The following is a 9904-nucleotide window of genomic DNA, read 5'->3' as shown; positions in this document are numbered from 1 at the left end:
GAACAGTCACGTTTTAGTAGAAGATTAACGTGAGGTCTTTCGGAAATCGGTCATTTAAATCTTGATAATTAATGCCTCTCATTCGATAAGATAAATATTAGGTCATTCAACAAAAATCAATGCAGTTAATCAAAATATGCACCTAAATTATCAACACAATTTTCCCATTTTATCGGTAGTTTGTTTACGCCGGCAGCAAAGAATTCTGGAGAGCAAGAGGTGATAAAATGACGATAGGCTGTTTTTGCATCTTTTTGGATTTAATTTTTTTTCCTTGCAAATAGTTGTCTAATACCTGGAAATCCTGATAGTCAGTCAGTGTAAGGTCTGGTAAATATGGTGGATGACACAGTGCGTCCAAGTTCAGTTCCTGTAACTTGGGTAGCGCTCCTTGTGCAACATGTGGTCGATCATTGTCTGGCAAGACAATTGACCTGTCTTTATTGACCAGTCTCGGTTGTTTAATCGCAAGTTCACTCATCATTTCATCCATTTGGTGAATGAATACATCCGCTGTAATTGGTTTACCAGGTCTTATGAAGCTGTAGTGGATGACACCAGCTCTGGACCGCCAAATAGACGCCATTAGCCTTATTTTGATGAATATTCTTTTTTCGATTGTGTTTTGGTACTTCGTCTCTCTCTAACCACCGCGCAGAACGCTTGCTGTTGTAAAGAATCCATTTTTCCTCACACGTAACAACACAATGCAAAATCGATTCGTTTTTAAGCCGTGACAGCAAGTTTGAAGACGACGTATCATGTGATGATCGTTCAGTTCGTGTGTTACCCATTTGTCCAGCTTCTTTACCTTGTCGATTTGTTTCAGATGGTCCAATACAGTTGGAATAGAAACATCAAACCTTGTTGCAAGTCACATGTGATTTGAGATGTATCCGCTTCCACTACAGTTTCCCTTTCATCATTATCAACATTATGCTCAAGTCTACCACGGGGCTGATCTTCATAAGTAAAGTCACCAGACCGGAATTACTCAAACAATCGACATACGGTTCGCTCATTCGCCACATCTGTACCAAACACTTCATTGATGTTTTGATCTGTCTGGGATGCATTGGTTCCACGAGGGAACTCATATTCAAGAACTACACGAATATTTTTATCTATCTATGGGTTCACAAAAATTAATTTACAAGAGAAAAACTCACTATATAATCAGACACCATAAATTGCATTTCGAAAAGTGTTTATGTAACTCTTCAATGTTGTAAAACAAAGAATTGTTAGGATAAAACAATTGATTTGGCGATTGTTAAACTTGGAGCATAATAAAATCGGACATTTCATTTTCAATGACGCGATAGAAACATCTGACAATATTACCTTCATCTTAATAAGTTCCTTGCATTAATATGTCGTATGTCACCTATGGATGTCGAAAAGAGAAACGAAAACGATAAATAATATTGTTTAAAATGGTAAGTGCAGTAATAACTAAATAAATGAACGTTGCTTAAGTCCATATAAACCACAGATATTTATTAATTCTTAAAGTGATATCCCTATATCACAACGCCAGTTTGTAACCAAATAGAAATGGACAATTTAAATGAATTATCTTCCACGTGTAATTTACACACAATGATTACAAAACGCCACTCGGAAACATATTTCAAAAAAAATTAATTTTATGTTAAAACGTAGACCTTAGATTTACAGAATTCGACCTGATCATTTTATTTCTCCCAACGCTATCGAATTAATGATAATCTATAGATATATGTACATCCTATGATACGCGGCTCACATATTAAATACAGATGCAGGTGGCAAATATTATCATTGTCCTCTATTCATTTCAGAGATATCAAATTTGGAATATTTGATGTTGATTATGAAACCATGATGGAATTTGTATAACAAAGCTAGCCACACGATACAATAAATATTTTTGTTTTAGATAAACGGAATACATAACACCAATCGTAATTATCTGAGTATTTAGTAACTGTCCATCCTTTACTGTTTCCTCTATTAATGAATAAAAGATCTTCATAAATATTTGTTGCTGAACAATATCTCGCGTATATTTCTCATTTGTTAGACAGTGTCATATTTCTAACATATGAACCGTCACTGCGAGGTTTCTTTTCATTTTTATTCTCTTTTTGCCATTTGCATCACTCACACGCCGAGTTCATTAACGAGGCCTTTTTATGCTATGACAAACTAAGTTTAGACAGTGGGAAATTAAGCAGAATGGCTGACTTTGTGAATCTGGAGTTTAACATGAACATATTTAGTGTATTTATCTCATAGAATTTGCTAGACATTCTCATTTCTCTATACGCTTCGACAAGCACTGACTGAAGAAATACAAACAATGTTATTACTCAAATAGCAATATCGAAATGAATAGATATTGTTATTGTGCACGCACTACATAAAATTGACTTCAATAAAATTCATTGCAGAATCGGAGACGTTGTGCATAATGATCGATGACATCTCATTTAGTTCTGGTTAGCTGGCGAGGCAATATTGAACACAGACGTATTGCCAGAATTATTTAAAATTTAAAGAATGGAATTTTTCGGCGATACTCACCTCTACTTTCAATCATGAATTGGATGTAATCCAGAGAAATATCAATCCAATAGACGCCATTAACTTCGTCCCACCATTCACAAATTGGAAGCTGTGAATGAACATTTCCACACAGATAATTACGAGAAAATGGTAATTAGATATCATGTTGAGTTAAAGAGCGATACCGAGACAACGATGGTCTATTTACATAGCCATTTGTTTTACTAGAAATGACTGCAACGTATCCATAAATATATAACACTAGCGTTCCAAACACTGAAATTTTATCTAGGGTAGAATTATATCACTCTAAAAAGATAGAATGGTATTCGGATGCAATGTTTATCAACATATGACAACTCTACGAGGTGTCACGTTGGTCTAGGAAACAATGACCATGTTGCATCCAGTATTTCAAGTGATATAATTTAAAATGACCAGCATATCTTGAAAGTATAAGCGAAAGGTTCATCATCAGTGAAAATGCACGATGCCACATTGAACTATTTTTAAAGTGTGAAAAATATCAGTACACTCAATTACACAATTTGATATACCAAGTACAAAATATAACTAACGAACTTAAGGTGAGTATTTCAAAAATTAGATAAAGTAATACTAATGTATTAATAATACTAATATTAATATTTATGTTAATGTATTAATGTATCGTATTCCAAAGTGACGCGCTGTGAGGTGACAGGTCCAGTCGGCTTTACGTGTTTCGACCTTCTGGTTTCACATCTGTTGCTCATCCTTCCTCTATTGCGATAAAATACAGTACCAATCAAGTACGGTAATGAGTGAATTCGACTAGCCACCTAAATGAAATTTCTGATCGTCCTTAAATTAGAAACAAGTGTCCCGACTTGATACTCAACTTAGCAAAAATATGATGCTACTAATTTTCTTATTTATTAGAATCATTGTATCACCATGAATGTTATTATCTTTATTGACGTACGGTGTAAGATATAAAATCTGAAATAATCTGGTTTGCTCTGGTTTCCCAAATTAAAAGCACAGGAAATAAGACGAAAACTGTTCCCTTGTAAATCTACACGTTTGCACATATTTCCCCTTAAATATACGTTATTTGCTACGTGCTAAATATTTGTATGCCGATTTGCATTATGAATATAAAATTACATCCACAAGTTTATGTAGACACGATATTAATAACAATATTTAAAGCCCCAAAATATGTTATATTAATATTAAAATAAAAATCAAGCTAAACCTAGCAGTTATGTCCGAATATATTTAAGCAAACGTAACACATGCCGCTACAACATTTATCTCTGCACATGCATATAAGCTTTGCATTTATTTCAAAGTGGCAACATCTGCCAAATAAAAACACAAAGTATAAACCTATAAGCAAACGTAATGGAAAATGTAATGGATCGATGCTGCGTGATTTTTCACTATTCTCTAAACGCTCCAAAACCTAATGTCCTGTCGTCAATCTTATTTTTATTCTTGCGCAGATCAGCAATTCAAGTAGAAGGTAAGCTTCTAGATACGGAAGGAATTTATTATCTAATTGAAAAATCTACAATGAAGAGCTTCAGAAATCCCTTCACTGCATCATTTGAATAACCGATAACAAAATACCGACCTAACCTAATATCTCCTGATTCAGTAGAAATAGCAAATGCTCTGACTCATTGCCCCGTTCAATAAAGTCATTTGTTTGATGCTGTCAATTACATTAACTTACTGACCAAATTATATACGTGCTTAGGTAGCAGGTATATACACGTAAAATGCATATCTTTACACGTAGTGAGAAAAGTCATGAGATAGCAATAAATGTTTTGTGAGAGAAAGGTTAGTACAGAAAAGTAAATGGCATTATAAAAATGCCTTGAATTAAACAGGCAATTCTCACTCACATAGTTATATAAAAGAAATAATATCAGAATTTGTAGAAATAAATAAGTTAAACACATTAATATATCAAGGAATATACAGAGGTTGGACAAAATAGGGGAAACTCCTACTTGTAGTAATGATGGTGGAAGATATCGACTCCTTACATGTTTTTTTTCTAAAATGCACCATAAATGTTTAATACTATTGAGATCTCGGAACTGTGGTGGCGAGATAAGATGATCAACTTCACTACAATGTTCCTTGTGCCATTCAGTTACAATTTAGCTGTGTGAATCGGTGCATTATCATCCTGAAAGATAGCGTTTCGCCCCGGAAACAATTCGGAAAACGTAGGATGAAATAGATCAGATAAAATGCTTAAATTGTCTTGACTGTTTAATCTGCCCTGAAGGGAAACCATTAGGCCGGCTGATTTCCAAGATATAGCCCCCCTCCCCAGATCATCACAGATCCTCCAACATGTTTAACAGTTGGAAGAAGGCAATCTGGGTCAAATGCTTGTTTTGGCTGTCTCCACACGTATATTCGGTCGGTGGTTGGAAATAAGGTACATGATGACTTTTCCGACAAAATAACTTTCTTCCACTTCTCTAGGGACCATTTCTGTAGGTTTTTACTCCACTCTAAACGCTTTGCGAGCGTGTCTGAATGGTAAAAAAAAATTGCTTTCCAATCACATCGTTCCGGATCCGTCCCATTGCGTGATATCTTGTTCAGGTGTCTTATAAACTTGGACTGAACAAATACATGTGAGTGGTTTTTGAAAGCGGACATTTAAAGGGTATATATCCATTTTAAAGTGTTTCACTACATGACAACCGGTGTTGGTGAGTTTACCTTCTCGAACACAGAGGTTCGGAAGAGATGTCAAATAGTATAAGTACCAGGTTAAACCCAATAACATGAACGCTTCATTCGACTAAAATTATTCAAGTCGCTACCCCAAGAGGTGTGTAGTCTAATGACTGATGCAAAAGTAAGTTCAGTGACGATTATGCTGGACACCGGACGTGAAGTAAAACAAAACTTAGCAAATTGTCAGCACCCGAAACTAGTAGTAGTGCATAAAAACATATATTGATATTGTCTTTATAAAATGCTGTTTGTTTCTAAAAAGTGGGAGTACTCTTTTATTTGAACTCACCACCACGGAACAGTTCACAATATCTGTGCTTGTGTATGTATATATACATACATAACTTATAATTTGGGATGAGTTTCAACATCTATGGAAAAAGTTGGCATCATTTCCTATTTCACTTTCTTTGGCTCTAGTCATACAATTAGCAAACAAAATCTCCAAAATCATTCCCTGTTCAGGTAGAATGGTGTTCATCGTAAGTATACTAAAAGTATGATTAACATTAACAACAAGAATGGCGACACTTATGTCAATAAAACTTCAGCATTTGCAAAGCTTTGTTTCATACATTTACAAAAATGGAATTACTGAAATTCAATGAGAGATTCTGCGGTAACGTAACGGAATGCTTAAATGAGAAATTCGAATAAAAATGATATTATTTAACTCAACAAATAGCAGAATATTTTCTAAGTATCAATTCACTGCTATTCGAATTATTAGTCATTCCACATTGATATACGTGTCGAAGCTTATTTTAAAAGTTATACACAACTTTCTATAAGTTGGTAGCGAGAGAAAACAGAGGAATTTAAGCAATGACACGTAGAGACAACAACTGATTCGAGAAAAAAGATGTTTCTATTTAGATCACAAAAATACAAATTTTCAGCAAACATGTCTGTGCATTCAATTGTAGCTACATATTAGTCAGAATAGTTGAAATATACATGGAAGTGTCTTTTGGCAAACTGCAATAGAAAACACATATTGATATCGGTATATCGGTGAAAGTTCAGGTTAAATATGTTCTCCAAAAGCTTATATGTTCATTCACGCACCCAATTACATGTTTAAAAGAAAACTTGTGGATGTGATCGAATCGAAACTCCAAGTAAGCTTCTGATATACTGCAGCCTTCTCTGTATATCATTCATGATATCGTGGGTTTTAATACATATACCTTACACACACACACACACACACACACACACACACACACACACGTAAAAGTAGAACGTTGGAATGAGTGCTCAATATCGCATTCATGGACAATTAATTTCTTTATATAATAATTAAAACTACCATTGGTTTCTTGCAGGGTGAGAAAATATCCAAGCATCTTATTAATTTTCTAGACCATCACAGGAAGAAAGGTGTTCGTCTCCATTTTGGAAAACAATCTGATTTCGTTCACACACCTGGTCTTGATATATATAGGGCTTCTCCTCCTAGTTTTCTCTTTATTTTTTTCTACAAGCAAATTTCCCCCGTAAATAAATAAATAACTACATGCGTGTTCGTTCATCTGAATATATTCTGCTTTTGTTTTTTCCTATGTATCTCTAAATATATTTTCATTATAAATTAATACCAAGACAACCTGATAATTTGATTTGATTATTTCTATCATTATTTTCATATCAGTTGTTGTGGTGAAATCCTGACACCCCTGTCGGATAGCATGTCAACTGTCCTAAAACATAGTTCACGTTATAACATGGCATATACAGTGAGTTCAAAGAATGACACAACATCAACTCAGCTGGATTTATCTTATAGCCATCCTTTACTCAATGGATATTGTCCTTGATAAAGATTTCAGAGTGTAATTCAAATCATTTGAGTACTACTACCTATTTTCTATATTCAGCATCCCTGAGTCCCACCCATTCATTCACGAGTGCGCACCCAAATAAAACCGGAATTTTATTATATTTTTTTATTCACTTAGATTTACATCTTTACACTTATATCGCCTTCGAATTATTGTCTAGTTGAAGCAATTCATCGGCTCAAGCGCGTTTGTTTAAAGTTTGATGCAGTATTCGACCTCTTGCTGTGTGATGCATTTTTTTACACATCGGTCGTTTTATCTTCCCCTCTTCCAAATCTGCAAAACATTTTCCAGCTCCCGTTGCGCACGCAACTGTGCGCTGCCATCTGTCGACGCTCTATAGAACTTGTTGGAGAACATTTTGGGTATCATCAATTCAATGAAATCGTGTATTCATACCTGGAAATATTTTCAAATATTTCTGAATACGTACTATGCAATGACAATGGTATCTCTAATTGTATAACATTATCATTGATACGACTTCACATTTACCTTTCACTACACGAATTTGCAGTGCAGGTAATCATGGACCGTGCCCTTATTTGTTTTTGTTATAATATGCATGAGTTGAATCATATGACAAGGCTATCATAAAATCCTTAGCACATTCTTAAGGTGATATTCATCAAACCATCAAAACATGCAGACCCCGCGTAGTTACTACTGACACATATACGTTTATATAATTTTCTGTAGTTACTACTAACAGGTAAATATATATATAATTTCCACAATATATTCCGGTGATAGAGCTGACAATAATAGCATCGAATTATAAAAAAGAAAAGTGGTGCGCATCACTCAGTTCAATGAATCTACCTGATTTGTTGGCATACACGTTCTATGAGCAAGTCTCATGAATATATTAAAACTGGATACAGAACAAGAGAATTCTATCGTCTGATATTGCAACATTATATCGAAAAGCAATATTCGCATATCAAATTTACAGTTTACGACTTTTATTTTTGTTTTAACAGTATAATGGCAATTTTATATTTTAACATAAGCGTATAACATTTGCCTGCAGCAACATAGAATGTTTCAGGTAAAAGTATATTCCATGCAATTCAACATCTACAACCAAATGATTAAAATAACAAGAAAGAATATATGACACACATTTAAGTTAAAATGTGCTACCAAATATACGAATGTTTCAGAACAATGAAATGGATGTAAGTAGCTATCAAATATGATTAAAATGTAATTAAATGTGTATATTCCATTTTGAATAGTTATCAGCATAGTTGAATTTGCTGATATGTGTCAGACATTGTGACTCATTTTATCTTGCTTAACTGGAAACAGGAAATCCGAGATTTCCATCTCGTATTTTCTACACAATATTCTCTTTTTGCTTATCGTTTATATACATTTACTTTGTAAAATTTAATTTGAATTCAAGACAAAACATTTAATATTGAATAAAAAGTAAATGTTCTTAGATAAGTAGCTGAAATAGAAGTGTCATAGAAACTTGCAAATATATTGCTTTGCTAACGTTAAAAGAAATAATACGTGAAGATTTATTGTATTTATACGTACATGAAAGGTGAGCGAAATACACTACGAATGTTTGTATATATGTATGTATGTGTGTATAAATACATACGCATGTACAAATAATCACTCATACACCTAGCATATACATAGATTTAAAGAAATGCATACACTCATATGCGTATACACACTCACACACGCGTTATCAATTATATTATATATTATGTGCCGACATAACACGACACATATTCAAGTTATGCTTTGTACATTATACGACGTTACACTTCTTACGGAGGAATAGAATACAAGTTTAATGCACTGCCTATATGCAACTGAATTGATTACAGCAACATGTACTGAGAATTCAGTCTGAGAGTTATCTTCATTGCATTAGCCTAATGGCTATAACCTTTGTTTGATTTTCTAGCTATCTTATATATGAGAAAGTATAGAGCTTTTAACATTTATATGTCCCTTTGCATATATGAGTAACTCTTTGAGGCGCCGATGCACGATAAGGCAGCGTATGATTCTAGTTGGAAGGACTACTTCTTCTTTCTACGACAATGTACTATGAAGGGGTTTAGGAGATTTTAAAGTTGTAAGAAAGTATTGAATAGTGGGACTCTTTTGGTGAAAGTGTCGTGAGAGAGAAGCGCTGAATAATTTAATGATGTTACAATTTACACGTGCGTGCCACTGATATAGATATGACGTCTATGAAATTTCTATTATCTTACGATGAGTTCTGCATAGTTTATAATGAAGTTGACAAAAATATCCACTTATCCTGTGAGCTATGTTAGCATTGACATATCGTGCCCTGTCGTTATTTATTGAATATTTATATAGGCAGATATTAAGAGAAAAATATAGGGTCGGACAGATATGACTGATACACTCTACGGCATAGAAGATAAAATATATTATGGATAAACTGACTACAGTATTAAACATTCTGCCTTCAATGAATAATAAGATCGTGCTATAGTATATCATCTAGATATACTACAACTTAGAATTTTTGCATAATCGTAAACATATTCGAAATGAAGATAAAATTCAGAGGCCCAACACAAATTTTTATTATTGTCATGACTAACCTGTATACCTAAATACCTATATGTGTATAACTGTGTATCTTTTTCTCTGTCTGTCTATGTCTCTGTCTGTCTCTGTCTCTGTCTGTCTGTATGTCTGTCTGTCTGTCTCTCTCTCTCTATATATATATATATACATATATATATTTG

The 9904-nt window shown here is 33.8% G+C and overlaps 1 long non-coding RNA gene across 1 annotated transcript in view; it reads right to left on the bottom strand.

The window, feature by feature from the left end:
- Positions 1-1347: 1347 nt before the first annotated feature.
- Positions 1348-9904, bottom strand: part of LOC128250100 (uncharacterized) — a 10210-nt gene continuing 1653 nt past the window's right edge. Inside the window, exons 2-3 of the long non-coding RNA XR_008266221.1 lie at positions 2569-2659; positions 1348-1387 (exon numbers count right to left, since the gene is read on the bottom strand). This is a non-coding gene — a long non-coding RNA (uncharacterized LOC128250100). The remainder of the gene's footprint in view (positions 1388-2568; positions 2660-9904) is intronic.

This window comes from Octopus bimaculoides, chromosome 19 (assembly GCF_001194135.2).
Source record: "Octopus bimaculoides isolate UCB-OBI-ISO-001 chromosome 19, ASM119413v2, whole genome shotgun sequence".
Lineage (NCBI taxonomy): Eukaryota > Metazoa > Mollusca > Cephalopoda > Octopoda > Octopodidae > Octopus > Octopus bimaculoides.
This window is presented reverse-complemented; position numbering and strand designations above follow the sequence as displayed.